Raw genomic sequence first — 17,255 nt, forward strand, 5'->3', positions numbered from 1 at the left:
ACTTAAGAATCTCTTGTGAATGTGACTTGTACTTTGGGGTGATGTTAGAAGTAGACAGATTTAAGAAGGAACTTATATTTGATCTTTGTAAAGATAAAGGGGAGGCAGTCAGAGGTAGTTGAGGGTAGAGGACAGGAGAATCACTTGGCGGCCCTGATATAGTCATTTGCTTCTTGGAAGGAAGGAAGATAGGAATGGATCCTCCACACTATACCTTCCAGATCCAGTATTACAAATCTAGAATTCAAGATGGAGAGATGTCTCAGAGATAAAGATTTGACATATAAACACTAAGACCAAAGTTTGGGTCTTCAGAACTTACATAAGAGCTGGGTAGATATGGTAGCCTACCTGTAATCAAAACACAGAAGTGGTAGAGACAGGGACTTCTAGGAAAAGCTGACTACCTAGATGAGCAGGGACTGACAAGCTCCCAGCATCTTAGAGACCCTGAACCATCAAACCAAGTGGAAAGTGAATGAGGGACACCTATTGTCAACCATGGGCAGTCATATGCATGCTCGCACACATACATGCCTACATGTACAAGCATCACACACACACACATACATACACATATTATATGCACACCACGTATATATACAAACAAGTCTGGAATTTCACATCTGGGCCTTGTGATACACACATATAATTCAAGCCCTTAGGAGACTGAGGTTAAAGAACTGTGTGCTATACCAGCCTGGGCTACACAGAAAGACCCTGTCTCCAAACAACAAACAATACAGAATTCCATAGCTTCAATTCAAAGAGAGCACATTAGCTTTTACCATTGTTTGAAGGAATCAAACATTCTCATTCTCAAACACCAGAGGAGGTTTTAACATCATCTTTGATTTCCTCATAGTGTTTATTGACTCCATTCAACAAATGTTTCTTAAGAGTCTCCTATAGCGGCAGATAATATCTCAGGCCTTTTGAAATGGTGAGCATATAACAGATTTACATCCTTTTACAATACTTTGGGAGTTAACAGACAACTCATACACACAAGCAACAGGCAAATGCTAGTGACTGTTGAAGGCAGTAAGTGCTAAGGAGAAATTGAGAACAGGTTCACTAAGGGGATTGTTTGTCCAAGGAAAGCTTATCTATTCCTACTGCCCCAGCATAATTAGAATGTCTTTAATTATTTGAAATCCACTTTAATTTTACATCATGCCCTGGTTTGGCTTCAATGCCACCAAGATGCTGACTGTAGTTCAAAGGGCAGGACTAGTGGGCATGCATATATGTATTTATGTACTCACTCATACAAAGGCCATATTTAATTTAGTCACCCAGGCAGGTTATACTGAGAAGAAAGCTTTTGGGGACAGATCTGGAAAAGAGAGGGTGACAGCAAGAATGAGGCCAACCCTAGGTCTCTATGGAATTTTCTAAATAAATAATCAGGACAAGGTTCTAAGGCAGTGGTTCTCAACCTTCCTAGTGCTGCAGCCCTTTAATATGGTTCCTAATGTTGCAGTGACCCCCAACTAAAAAATTATTTTGTTAGTATTTTATAACTATAGTTTTGCTATTCTTATGAATTGTTATGTTCTCTTATGGTCTTAGGTAACACAGTTGAAATATCCCTTGACTCTCAGAGGGGTCATGATCCACAGGTTGAGAACCACTGTTCTAAGGTTTCTGAGTAGTACAGGTGGCCGTGCAGAAGTTGGATGGATAAGAGCCTAGCAAAGGGCGATTAGGCTGGAGGAAAGGAGCTTGCTTTGGAATAGGTCAGGAGTCCAGGACATTACATAAGAGAGGTAAACTTTGCTGAGCCCAGTGGAAAAGCTAGTTCTTACACTAGAATGACATATTTGACTTCTATTTTTGAAACATCATCTTGAGAATTCTTCTTTTTCAAAGCCTATTTTTTATTATATTCAATGCAATATATACTTTTATACAAGTCATAGAAATGGTGGACATGTTATTAAATGAACATAAATGGATAAAGTATTTTTGTTTGTTTGTTTTGTTTTGTTTTTAGTAGAGCTTTAAAATCCCGACTCTTACAGTTCCGCAAGCCCAAAATAAGAACAATTTTTAGACATTGGAGTTCATTGTAATAAGGCTGTACTTCAATGTCTCTCACATCATCAAAGGATTTTACCTTAGCTAAGCTAAGAGTTGACAGTTCTGCTGTGCCAAGGAATGAATTGTAGGCATGATTATTTGGATACATATTTTCTGCTATGGTCAAAGCTATTTGACTTGAGTGATTGTCATAATTCTCAGCCCACAGAGAACAGGTTACATTCATTTAAGAAATGGTGTGTGTATTAAGATGGTCTATCCATGAAGTCATTCATCAACTGTTTCAATGAACAATGAATGGTTCTGTTTGGAGGGTGGCACAGACATTAGGTGAGGGTAAGATTCTGGTTCATTGGCTGTGATGATTTTGAAAAGGATTCATCTCAGAGAAAGAGTAACTTATAAGGTCCTCTTCTTCAAAATTGATACAATAATTTTAAATATCAAGAAAAACATTCTGTCTCACTCTTTGTTGTTCTCTTACAAGCCACCTCCCAAGTTAATTGTCTACATTTCTTTTGGCTGATTAATTTTGAAATATATAAGCTGTTCTGAAAACCATAGTATAGTGTAAAAACATCAAACAATCAATCCTACTAATTAAGAGGCTGAGAAAGGAGAAGCATAATTTCAAGACCATTATGTGGTACGCAGCAAGACATTTTCACATACAAGACAATTCTTTATGAACTATAGTCTATGGAGCAGGAGTAATGGTAAGTTACTCTGGCACAGTAACCTGTGTTGCTACACTAGCCTGTGTGAGGGACATACCTAGCTCAGAATGAGAGGCACCAGTTCTAGGAATACTGTTAGACAGCAGCAGCTCCTTAGTAAGAGGCTCCCAGGACCTAACGGGAGATGACATTAGCTGAAATACCCAACAAAAGGGAGAGAGAACCTGTAAACTCTATATCCAGTGTTAGGCATGGCCCCTGATTGAGGGATGGGCCACCCACCCATCTCCAAACTTTTTAACAGAATTTAACAGAATTTTTTAACAGAATTGCTCCTGTTTAAAAGAAATACAGGGACAAAGTGGAACAGAGACTGAAGAAAAGGCCATCCAGAGACTGCTCCACCTGGGATCCATCCCATATGCAGACACCAAACCCAGACACTATTGCTGATGCCAAGAACTGTTTGCTGACAGGAGCCTGATATAGCTGTCTCCTGAAAGGCTCTGCCAGATCCTGACCAATATAGATGCAGATGATCACAGCCAATCATTGGACTGGGCATGGGGACCCCAGTGGAGGGGTAAGAGGAAGGACTGAAGGAGCTGAAAGGGTTTGCAACCCCATAGGAAGAACAACAATATTAACCAACCAGATTCTCCAGAGCTCCCAGAGACTAAACCACCAACCAAAGAGTATACATGGAAGAACTCATGGCTACAGCTGTATATGTAGCAGAGGATGGCCATATCTGGCATCAATGGGAGGGAAGGCCCTTGTTCCTATGAAGGCTTGATGCTTATAGGATAGGGGGTTTGTGGAGGGGAAACAGGGAAAGGGATAAGGGGATAACATTTGAAATGTAAATAAATAGCCAATAAAAAATAAGGCATCATTAGGTGCCTCAAATCAAACAAATAAACAAAAACTAATGATAAGGATGAAGGCAGGAGGTCCTCAAACTGGAGAGTAGTAACTAAAAAATTCATCTGGGGACTGATCAACAATGCCTGCTGCTTTGTTCTAACTGAACCAGCATAGGAAGATTATTTTGCTCACTTTCTTCAAAGTCTTGTCTTTACCCACAACACATTCCCCAAACAGTGAATGTCACCTAAGTTTAGCTTACAATAGCTGCTTCCATCTAGCAAACAATGAAAATGGTTCCAGTGTGGGTGTTTCTTATTAATTACAACATGAGAAAGAATTTTATTAAGTTTAAGTGATTCAAAGAACTGACCCCCAAATAACAACAGATAAGTAATGAAGGTGGTGGATGATAAATGTATACTTCAAAAGAATGTAGCTCAGCCTGTGCCACTGAGTCATGTCCCTTTCCTTAAAGTCCCCAAGGAGTAAAGGCTCTGGGTGATAAATGCTAGTGTCCTCATGCCTATGTATTTCTAGCTCTAACGTATAACCTGGACAGGAGATGGCAGCAGGGATACAGGTAGAACATCAGGATCTATAACTCCAGCACTTTCTAATGTTACTAGAGTTACCATAGTCACCTTAAATGATTATTCCTGCAGCTTAAGGGTTTGACTGGCTGTATTTTGTAACAATACATTGTTCCCTTCAGGCCATAATCCTGAGAGACCCTCATCGTGAGGATTAAGAACATAGTCATGTTTTTAAAAACTAGGTAAAAATGTACCTAAATCCTAGGAATATTAAAGCATTATATAAAGAAGAAGGGCAATAATCCACAATTATTTAAACTAGCACTACTAATAAGTTTATTAGAAATAAGGTACTAAGACATTTTACATAAAATCTCTTTATTCATACAATTAATTCTAATCAATTTTAATCCATGTAATTAATTTCAAAAACAAAACATCTATGGCTAACTTTCCATACCCTTTGATGGGAGGCCCAGAGAACTACATAACCTGTCTTCAGCTACTCAGCTTGTAAGTAGCAGAGTGGGGATTTGTAAGGCATTGGTATTCAGTGCCCATGGCATCCTAACCACTATTCCTCACCCTCTCCGTGCAGAGGGAGCATTAGCTCAGGGTTTGGCAGAATTGCATCCTCAACAAATGGAAGCCATCGTGATGATGGCTATTACAGCAGTGGGAATTCAATATGTGGTGGGTAAGTGAATGAATCCATGAGTCATCCACACTGAGGCATTGAGGTGATAATTGAGCTCAGGAAGAAATGAGCTCATGGTGGCGGGTGGGTGTGGGGAGGGCAAGAAAGGGCTGAGGGTTGGAACCTGGACCACAAGTAACCATATGCCCTCATGCAAGCTTGGATGGCATTCAAGCCTGAAGTGACTGTTCTTACAACCTGTAGCAGAAATAAATGTTTCCTTCCGGGACCAGTTGAATGACTCTCAGATTTTCATTCTAACTCTTTAAGACTGTTTCTTCCACTTTACTTCAAAGCTGTGACTTCCCTTTCAAAACATTTGCAAAATGGTAAAATCCTACCTCCGAAGAACACATTGAAGTGGAGCTACAAACATAATCACTTCTGTCTGGTAAAGATTAATGACGCTTCCGATATGGATAGTTCTGATTAATTGCTGTCGAAATTCCTGAGCTCAACGGTCAGAGCTGGAAAATGAACTCTTAAATGAACTCAAAAGACAAGAGGCCCCTATATCCTTGAACGTAATCCAATCAAAGAGATTGCAAAGGAAAACACAAGAGGCAGTATTAAGTTCATGGTGACATGAAAAGTCCTTGCTGCATTCATAAAAGGACTACTGGGTCATCCCTCACTAAGAGTGTCCTTTGATATATTAAAACAAATAACAGTCTCTTAGAGAGACTGTTATTTGACTTCACTCATTAAGTATGAATTAGTTGTCCAAAAAAATTTTGTTTGTAAGTCTTGATGCTAAAAGTCATTTAAAACATTAAATTAAGATTAAAAAAAAAAAAAAAAAAGCTTAGTTGCCCATAATTTGAATTGGTAACTGGAAAGATGAGATAAAACTTCAACTCCTATACTGCCATTAAACTGAGGCTGAAAGTTTGATTTTTAGTGGACATATTTCAAGAGAATGGTAGAAGAACCATTACTAAATATTGTGTTATCACACAATCACATTAGGATATCTAAATAGCTGTGTGACCTCAGGAAAATCACTTACGGTCACAACACTGTGTTCTACTCAAATAAAAGGAAGATAGTGACACAATTTTCCCTTATAGTAAAAAGGGATGCAAGTTGAGATGAGGGCCCCCATGCATCTGCTCTGTTGACTATGAAGACAGTGCATGTGTGAGCTCCTTCCTACCTTCTCCTCCAATGTGTCGCTTCTTATGCCATGGGAACCAACCATGTATGAAATGTAGTTTCAAAAGTGTTTTATATGTCTTGACTCATCATTGAAGATCACTAATGGGTATATTTGTATCTCATCCTTTTGATAACCACTGACTTGTGACATTTCTTCTCTGTTTTAGTCCATGTCTTCACACTGTTTCATGCTAATATCTCAATAAACAGGTTGATGATTTCAGTTGGGAATCCCTCACCTTTCACCTTTCTGTGATAAATGTCAGCTCATTACCAAACAGCTCTTATTGCTTGTCAACTTCTTTTATCCATTGTTTAAAACTGTTTTTTTTAAAGGCTGTTTATTTTAAGCTATAGATTGATACTCATGTTTGAATCAAAATATGCATATGTCACATATGTAAACATACCTAGCTTAGAAATCAGGATAATATGTATTATAGCAATAAGCAGATTATAACATAAAGGGAAGAAAGGCAGCAGGAACAGAGTCGGGTTAGCCTTAAGCTTAGAGAAGAGTCAGTTTGATCAAACATTTGCATATGAACTAAGATAGTCTCCAGATTATGTCTGGAGATGATGTAATGAAAATACAATGGTTAGGAACTAGCATGCCTGCGGTGGATCACTGTGTTTGTTTAAGATAGTCAGGCTCTCCTGCTCCAGTCTCATTCATCTCAGGCAACCCTGATGTCTCTGCTGGAGGGTAATAATCATTACAGCATTGATGCTGGCATAGGCTTTTCAACAGGTTTTGGCCAAGGAAATAAGAAGTGGCCTGTGCTATTTTGGAGCAGACGATTTAAGACCTATTGTTTTGTAATCACTCTTCCAATTTTGCCAAGAGAAGGAACCTGCCTTAGATAAGGGTAATTCCTTTGGCTGTGATCACCAATGAAGACAGTTTGGAGCAAGGCTGGTGTTGATTGTGTTGTCACACTGCATGAGTGACCATTGATTTTTTTCTAAACTATTAACATCTGTGGGTTTCTGTGACATCATAGTCATGGGAGGGCTAATGATCACAGTGTGTTTATTTTCCTGTTCTACTTTTGTCTATGACCAACACATAAATCCTGAGGGACAAGTTTGACAAAAGATTATGCTGGTCTTGATGTCTGTATCTGTGAAGTTTATAGCTCAGTGGCTGGTTTAAAAAGACCCTCTTTCAGCCATGAAAACATTATGGTAGGATGAACATAGCTCATTTGGTGGATGATGGATTAGGGACTATAGTCACATACTGAGGAAGAAGTGAATAAAATTATATACTATCTTTCATAGGATTTGTGGTGGTCTATTAACACTTGCATTCTTCTACTTTCTGCTGGTTCTATTTTCCATCACACTGAATTATATTTTACATTCCTCTCTCCATTATCCTTTCATTATAAATTTTCATATAATCCCTTCTGTGGTTACCTGGAGAATTCTAATTTTGATTCATACTAATTTTATTACATCAACTATCAACTAAGTTGCTGCTATCATTGTTTATGATTAATTTAATTTTTGAACCAGAATATTGACATGGAGAGAATATCCTGCCTTTAACTGCTTGATATATCACAGGTGGATATCCTGAGCGTTCACCCTCCACTACCTTTTCCTATCATCTCACTAAGGCTGAAGCTGTTCTTCTTTCCAGCAAGCAGTCTTCTACTGAGATAACAACTTACTAGTGGCTATGCCACTGAAGATAATAACACCCCCTGCCCAAGAACCCAGTGACTGCAAATAGTTCCTGAGTGGGACCTTCTGAGATCCACCCTCATGCATGATGCAACAGTCATGGCCTCATATTGTCAAGACCTTGTGTAAGAAACCATAACTTCAGTGAATTTATGAGTACCATGACTATTTCATGTCCAGAAGACGTTATTTCAGAACAATCTTACCCAGCCTTGGATTCTTAAATTCTTTCTGATCCACCTTCTGTGAAATTAGCTGAACCTCGGAGGGGGTGATACATACATACAGTTTAGGGCTGAGCACTCTAATCATTTACTCTGTGACTTTTGACTAGTTGTGAGTCTAGGCACTAATCTCTGCCCGCTGTAAAAAGAAGCATCTTTGATGATGGTTAAAAGCAGGTCTAATTTCTGGGTATAAACATAAATATTTAGAAATCAGTTTGACCCAATGCTCATTTGCTCAAGTGGTAGGAGATTCTATACACTGAGCCTTCTAATCTTAATATAGTATATTCAGTTATTAGAGTAACTACTGTTCTTGGAAAACAGTGAAACAGTGAGTGATACTTTTCTGAATGTGTTTAAGATTGCTTTTCTTTCTTTCTTTCTCTCTTATTTGTTCGTTTATTTATTTATTTATTTATTTATTTCTGAGACAGTGTCTCACTACATATCTTAGGCTGGCCTTGAAGTCACAATCCTTCTCCCTCGGCTTCCTGAGTGTTGCGATTCTAGACATGCATTGCCATGTCTGGCTTTTCTATATTCAGACAATAACATTTCTCACTATGATTTTCTTTATCTTTCCTACACAGCAATCAGTATACTTATATAATGCATAAATTGATGTCTTAATATACAATTAGTAAATATTTTGTAACTGTGAGTTAAAGTCTCCATGTAAGCAATATATATTAATGTTCATATAAAGGCCTTTATTTGAAATTACCTCACACAGAGAATAATGCTCCTTCCAGGAGCTACCAAATAAAAGGCCCAGTGCCAGGTATAGGATACTTAAGTCCTGATTTGTTGGACAGAGGTGTCCTAGAGACGTTCATAATAACATATTTTATTGTTACTGCTCTCAGTCTCCCACCCAACTTGATGGTAAGATGCCATTGCTAAAAACATCATACACCTTGCTCACAGGGTACAGAGAAAGTAAGTTGTTAATGACAGGAAGCTCCTACCTGCTAGCTAGTTCTCATAGTACTGGAAGGTGCTGTGCATGCTGCTGGGTGAAATGTCATCCAAAGTCTTACTTACCCTGTGAGTTACGATACTGATACACATGGCAAGGTATGCCACACAGACAAAAATGCTGTGTGGGTAATAAATCAACTTCTGACAGGATTTAACGCTTGTTCATAGAAATAAACACATGTCTACAACTGCAAATACAGTTTAAAAACCCATGCTTGGGGAGCTCCTAGGCTCCAGTGGTGAACCTCCCTCCTACAGGGAGGTTCTATTATTATTATTATTATTTCACTAACTTGATGTAGTGTCAAACTGTCCATACCCATGGACGACTGCTGGCTTCAGATCTCATCAGAGAAGTTTCTTTGTGCAGTATATGATAGTTAATGAAAAAACATTTGGTCACTGTGCAAAGATCAAATGTCTTGTGGTGTGTTCTAACTGAACTTCTATATTGTACCTGTTTTTCAGAATCTCAGGTTCAATGGCAGAAGAAGGGGACAGAAAGATTGTAGAAGCTAGAGGTCCAGGAGGACTGGAGCAAAGTAATTTCTTCTAGACATGACAGGGATTATACACTCATAACGTCACAGTAACTGTAGCTACATGTACAAGATCAAGCCAGGCAACATTAAGTGGCAACAGGGTGGGGAGGAACTGATGAGACCCACCTTTAGCTGAAGATATGGACAACTGATGCCTTCTAGGAAGAGAGTCCATTTTCATTAAGATCATAGCCTTTATTAGGTAGACCATGCTCTAGTGGTATATCCATGAGTTTATAGGTAGTACAAACATGAGCTTTTACAAAAAAAGAACATGAGTTGAGAAGGGGGTGGGGTGGATATTGAAGGAGTTACAGGGAGGAGTAAGGGTTGAGGACAGTCAAAATACATTGTAAGCATGTGACATATTCTCAAAGAATCAATAAGCTATTATATTGAAAAAAAATCATAAAAGATGTATGAACACACACACATACACTAGAAATTAAGCTAAAAACTCAAGCATTTGTTCCAAGGACATATTGGGGGAAAAATAACACAGAAAGTAGCAGACAGAACAAAGTGTTCCCAGAACCTTTTGTGAGAAGGGATTCATTGTCAGGATTATAAGGAATTCCTACAACTTAATAAGATAAAGACAGTTTTGTCATAGCTGTAATGACTACAAACTCAGAAAACTTACTCAAAATTATTGTTCATTTCTGAAAATAGAAGTTGAGCCATAACAAGGTATATTGTATGTCCACTAGCATGGTGGAGAATGAGCACTGAGTATTAATAATGATAATGGATTTCCAGAACTCTTGATGTAGCTATTGGGGCTATAAAGCAACAGTATTGTGTTGGAAAATATTAAACATCTAATGTATTTATTTTAAAAATCATGCATTTTGCTCGCTCATTCATCTGTAGGGGCTTTTCATTCATGAAGCTGCTATGAATATTTTTGTTTCCTTTGAACTTGTGGTGACCATGTGGGGACAGAAACTCTCAAGTAGGGTTGGATGCTACCTTGCAAAATCCTATGGATGAGCAGTTGGATGATCTTTCTAGAAAAGAGAGCAAACTAAAATCATTTGAAGGATGCACTAAAAATCCAATGGCATTCTTTAAGGCCTTAAGTTGAGATGGACTTTGCGTATGAGTCTCTTTCTTCTTGCTGTAAGATAATCAGCAACAGCTCTGACTGAGAGACTCTCTGATGTTTTAATGTCAACTTGTGATTGCCTGCTCAGGAAGGGGATCAAGTTCTATGAGAAATATCTCTCTCTCTCTCTCTCTCTCTCTCTCTCTCTCTCTCTCACACACACACACACACACACACACACACACACACACAAGTTGTCCTGTTAATACTTATTCCAAGCAGTCTGAAAATATTTGTTACTGCATTTTATTATTTCAATTTTTATTTTGGGAGGGACTGGGAGGTAGAAAGAAGTGGCAGGTAGGCAGGGGAGGGAAGGAGAGAAAGAAAGAAGGAGGGAGGGAGGGAGGGAGAGACAGAGAGAGAAGGGGGATGTGGGTGCTGTGCTGTGTGTGCATGTTGGGGTCAGAGAACACTTCGGATATTCTACATTGGAGGTACAATCTACCTTATTTTTTGAGACAGGGTTTCTTATTGGGCTGGAACTTACCAATTAGACTAAGCTGGCTAGCTAGTGAGCTCCAGCGACACATGTGTCTACCTCTCTAAAGTAGGGATTGTAAGTTTACTACCAGACTCAGTTTTGGAGATCAAATTCAGGTCTTTCTGCTTGCAGGGCATGCATTTTTCTACTTTACCATCTCCTAGCCCCCTTTTGCACTCTGTCAAGTTATTCACATATGCCAGTATAGCCCAGCTTCCTATCAGCACTGCTCACTTTTAATCTATGAAGAAGGAACATTTGATCCAAGTTTCTGCATGAAGGCCTGTGGATAGCCCTGGTGTTGTTTGTATTTTGATGCTAATTATGCTTTCTCAGGAGGGGTTGCAGACTGAGCAGTGAATCACAGGTGACTTCTTGTGAACTGTCTCCCCACCTTAACTGTAAAATAAAGGCTAGAGCTGGTGATTGGGTAGTGAAAGGGAAGATGGAGCTGAAAAGTTTGGGGAAGGAGGAGAGGAAAGAGAGGAAGAGGAGAAGGAGGTAGAAAGAAGGAGGAAGAGAAAGATGATTCAGATTCTGCTTGACTTTAAATAGTCACAGGTAGCTATGAATATTTTATAAGGGATGGATAATTACAGGACAATTTGTCTTAGCTAGATGGTCAATTTATATCAATATCAATTGGCTCTGTGTAAATTGTGAAGATGTTTTGTGGGGTAAGAATTTATTGATATAAATCTGACTTATAAATTGCAAGCCTCTAGAGTTTTGATTTTACTGGGTTACTGGGATTTGGGACCACTGACCACAGGGCTGGGAATGTGAGTGGAATCCACAGCAAAGAGAACTGCAAGATGGGCGCTCACTGCTTGGGCTAGCCATGGAGGCAGAAGAGTTACCAGGGCCCAAGAGTAGCTGGTGATAGCTTGGGATGGTGCATTTTTAAATATTTCCTGCAACAAGGGCCCTCTGTGTACTTCATTCTAAATGTGTACTATTAACTCAAGGCTGGGATGATAGCAGATGTCATTGGTCCTACTATAATATTTGATGGGCCATCATCACACATCACTGCAAAATAAACTAAAAATACAACAGAAGACACTTCTGGCACGTAAAGAGATTCAACTACTCTTGGGACCTCAACAGCAGTCTAACACCCAGGTTGCTAATTTGGTATCTTTCACCCATGATCTGGTTACCAGATCCTACTGGTTGCCCTGGGAACAAAAAAGTTTTACTTATTTTTTTCTCAGTTTTCCACCTTCTGGGTTATTCCATTAATAAATATCCCCACTTGAGACAGTTTTCAGTTCATTCTAAGAATGTGTCACTGTAGAAAAATGAGTAAGGCTATGTGAGGTCTTTACATTTGCCTGGCTTGTAATCATTTTGGTGGAATGAATGTTAAAGGGACAGTTAGGTTAAGAAACACAAAGATGAATCTCTATAGAGTGGCAGAGAGATGGATGGCACCATGAGAGCATGTGCTAGGTAGACTGAATTTGGGATGGAGGATAGACTGGCTTTCTTGAGAAAGGAACAATCATGTTTCACTCTTGAAAATGAGAGGAAGGTATTCTTAGATACCACCTAGCAATGCTGCTTCTGCATTAGAAGGCACAAGAGGCTACAGATGGAGCTTGGTTAATTCTCTCTTCTCTTTTCTTTATATACTTACATAAAATGCATATGAGGCCAGTGAGTAAGACAAGTCGGCTTTCTTTTGGATTCTACATAACAATGAGTTCTTCCTGGATGAAGGATGACCATCCATTCTGGATTAATTGTTTTCCTGGGAGAGCTAAAGATACCCAGAAACCCAGAAATTCACAAATGAGCAGAGAGATTTAGCACTATAGCCTAAGGTAGTATCTAAGAATGATAAAAATGTTTCAGAGCCATTTTTTTTTCTAATTTTCACTGTAGAATTAATGGTCTTCCCCCTTATAACCATACCATTTAGTCTTTGGAATCCTCTGGTTTTAAAAGAAATAAGAAAGTCACTGTGGCTGACTGATGACACCCAGAATACACATCCTTCTCTACATAGCAGAAGCAAATTAACCAGTGCATAGCCTCACTTTTGAGGTTGGTTACTATAGAATATTGGAAGTCAGAAAGAAAATCTAGAAACTGTAATATTCACAGGACTGGGATGATACCATTGGAAGGCCAACAAAAGACCCCACAGTACCTGTAAGCCATCTCTGTAGATAAAGGAGAAAATTTTCATGGCATCAGGGTACCCCCTGGTTGAGAAGAGATGGGATAGTCCATGCAAACAATGATAGTTTACATATTGGCAATCTAATATTAAAAAGGGCTAGAATCCTCAAAGGCCTTATGATGCTTAGAAAAGTAACTGAAATCCTTACCTAACCTTGCTTTGGTAAAGGATACCCTATCCTTTCCCTGTGAGACCCCAGATTCTGCTTTGATATGTGAGCTGTTGTATATGCATCTGGGCTGCTCTAGGGTCAGATCTGCATGCATGTTTCCATCTCTCGGTTGTCACAGGCTTTCCACTGCAATGCCATAAGAGAACAGATGATTCACAAACTCAACTTTTACTCAGAAGAACAGTTTTGACCTAAGCCTCTTGACGTCTCTCTAGAGTGGGGGGACAGATGTTAGGAAAATAAAAGGTATTGACATCACAAGCTAGCAGATCAAGGACGTGTGCTTGGATATCAAGCACACTATGGTCAGATGCACCTGGCTTTATATTGGTACCAGGGCTGAAGGCAAGTGCCCATACAGTTCCTCCTGTCACTCATTGCTGTTGTTTTACACTCAGGTAACTATTGCTGACAGGAAAGTCAGAGTGTGCTTTGTTTCCTGCAATTGCTTCATTAAGAATAGTCAATTAAAGATAGTGAAATTGAAGCCTACAGAGAAGAGAATTAAACAGAAAAACCTAAGAGATATGAAGAACCTGGTCAAAAGACCACCGATTCACTTGAAGTGCTAAAGGAAGGAAGGAGAATGTGTTAAGCATAAGGTCACGGTTAACAAAGATAATCACGTTGGTGTCAGAGGTTTGCTGCATGGTCAACAGGCTTTTGTGCCTCTACCAAGATCGTCATGGTGAAAGGGCATAGCAGAGGAAAGCTGCTTGCCATGTGACAGTCAGGAAGCAGGGAAAAGCAGCATGAGAGACCACATACAAGACAGATGCCCCAAAGGTCATTCTTCCCATGACACTCCACATCCCCACAGTCCAGTCAGTTATTTCAATGACATTCCAAACCTAGAAAAGATGACGTTCATTTGAGCTCTCCTCACAGGTAGGGTTGCTTGCAAAGAATGTTTTCTTCATTTGATCCAGAAATGTCGAAGAGCTTCTAAAATACTCAGCTGACCAGGAAAATAAATCTACCCAAATGAGGGCTTTAGGAAACTTTTGATTTATTAGGAATTTACCATCATTCATAATTTGGGCAGCATTAGTCTTTAACTCTGTTTTGAAATGATATCACTTCTCCAAACACACAGGAAGCTACTTCTGCAAGGCTAGTCTGCAAGACACATTCCTCAAGTCCAAACTTTTAGGAGTAAAGACAGGAAGGTAGTTTGGTAAAGGTCGTAAAGCCACTCCGCAGATGCACTATCTCCAGACGTCTCTGCTTAATCTTACAAGAGAACTGTGGGTCTGACAGACAGCAGACCCTAATGTCTGTGGGTCACCGTGATTATCTGAAATTACAGTTAGACTTGAGCCTGAAATCTAAAAATAAGTAGCATGCATTCACCACAGTGTTTTCAGCTCTTGCACAAATAGATAACAAACCTTTTTATTAAACAATGATGCATACAAACTTATCAGAGAAAAGCGGCCATTGAAAAAGAAGAAAATATACCTATCACCTTGGAAACAAAATTTATGATCAGAGTAAAGGAGGGGCAAAACCCGAACCCTGCGATGATCAAGCTGTTTTAGAATTGATGTCCACACCAATGTCTTCAACAATGCTCCTTTCTTGCTAGGCTTCCAGAACTTAAATTACGATGTCTAACAGTTTTAAATGAAAGAGTAGCTAGAAACTTGCTTTAGATGGAGCAGGGAGCCTTTCTACCAGTCACCCAATTACTCAGTGACTGACATCAGATAAAGACTTTAACGACATAGAGACTCCATCAGAAGACACCGTGTTTGTCACCCTTTGAACAGAATCAGGCAGCAGACTCTGTCTTTCCTGGCCTCATCTTTTTTGTCTGTTTGGGAAGAAAAATTTTATAGAGAAAATTTATGGGTAGGAATATAAAGCTGTACTACAAGCAGATGGTATAGTAGCTCAACCTTAACTTTTATTTTAAATCAAGCTTAGATTCACTCAGTGTCCCAAAGTTAACAAGTTACATTAAATAGTGCTTTATCCTTTCTACCATGTCACACATACACCAGCAATTTTCTTTCAATACAGTGACAAGAAGGTATTGACTATTTCCTTAGAAGTGGAATTGAAAGAGAAAACACTCTATGCTATTTTGTATATATAGATCAAAACAAGATATTGCCAGAGTTATTCCTCTCCCAAGGAGCAATTATGATACCTGGGCCCATAGCCATGGAAAGGAACCAGATGACTTTTTTCAAGTAAAAGGTAGACAATATTGAAAATACGAGTGGGTCCTTGAAGTGATAACTGGAAGAGATCACTCCACAGAGGTAGATGGAGACAACCTCTTTTACTCATAGAAAAATGATACAGTATCACAAACTAAGCCATCTGATATAGTATCACAAACTAAACCTTTCTGTGTTTTGTTTTTTGCTAGCTGGCAGCTGTATGCTTTTTAAACTTTCCACCTTAGATTGTTTCCCATGGATTTTTTTTTTCAAAACAGCTATTATGACTCTTCTTATAACTTCATACATGCAGGATCTCAGAGGGTAAAAACACAACAAAGACAAAGGAAAACAAAGGAAGAGGGTCTTTCAGTAGGTTAAGTCTCCATCATCATCTAGGTTTCTCTGTAATCTGAAGGGCCACGTTCTGCATGTCAGAAACAATGCCCAACACAAGAATGGTTGCTCACCGATGACCTACAATTCTTATTAGCTTGTGTCATGATACCCATGGGCGCCCAAGGAGCCATTATTAGCCCTCCCACCTTGAGTGCAAGTGTGGAGGAGTCTGAGAATCCATTATGTAGCAGATGACTTCATCCTGTGGAGACAGCCAGTGACATGTAAGAACACGACTACAGGCAGAGATTTGTGGTTTGCCAAAATGAATGACTAGTATGATATTTCCAATCATGGCCAAATAAGCCCCGTTGAGAAGCTGACGGACACTGCTGATGCACAGCCTTTTTGCATCTTCTCTTCTTCTTCTTGTAGCATCTTGAGTTGTGAACAATTAGGTCAGTCTGGTCACTCTGTTTTCAGGTTGTTGTTAGTGGTCTAGCTAATAGCAAATGGCTCTCTGGGTTAAAACAGCTGAGTATTTCAGGAGACTGGTGGTCAGGTAAGTATTTTAATGTCAAGGCTTCTTCTGTAGAGGGATTATGTTACACAGAAAATAAGTTTTAAATTGCATAGAAGCTCAAGTTGTTATGAAAGGGCCATTGATTAATTCTTTTAGCTGTGTCTAGTGTTTGTCTCATACACAGGATTGTAAGATTGGAGGAATGACTTCTGGTGTGGCTAGCTGGCCATGTTAGGAGAATCTAATAGCTTTTAGAAAAACTCAACTATAGTGCAGATTTCTTATACATATATTTTGGGTAATTACAAAACAACCCTAGCCTTAATGACAGTAACAGGGTCAGCTTAAAGAGATTCTTTCCTGTGACTGTTTATGGTGTGCCCCTCACTACATATAAGCTGTAATTTAAAACCTCCTCCAGAACAGTTGATCGAAATACCATAATTAATGGGTCTAACTGCCATGAATTAAACTGCACTCCTTTGGCAAAAGGGAAGGAAGAGGAACTCAGAGAAAGAGTTAGGAGAAAAACGATGCCTCATATGTTGGTGACTTAGCTCCAGTCTCTGTAGAAAGACACCAGGCACTTGGAAGTTAGTGAGAAGAGGGAGAATGATCCAGACAAGTTTGTTCCTGCCATGGAAGGACAATCACATGAGGGTGAAGACAAGTGTTTCACAAGATGTTTGTCCTCAAAAACAAGTCTTAATACAACACTGAAGAGGTGGATGTTGAGAAAATGGTTCAGTTAGCAAAGTGTTTGCTGAGCAAGCACAAGGACTTAGGTTTGAATCTCAGGACTCATGCAAAAAGCAGGGTATGGGAGGTAAGTCAGGAGAAACCC

This window comes from Mastomys coucha, unplaced genomic scaffold, assembly GCF_008632895.1.
Source record: "Mastomys coucha isolate ucsf_1 unplaced genomic scaffold, UCSF_Mcou_1 pScaffold20, whole genome shotgun sequence".
NCBI lineage: Eukaryota > Metazoa > Chordata > Mammalia > Rodentia > Muridae > Mastomys > Mastomys coucha.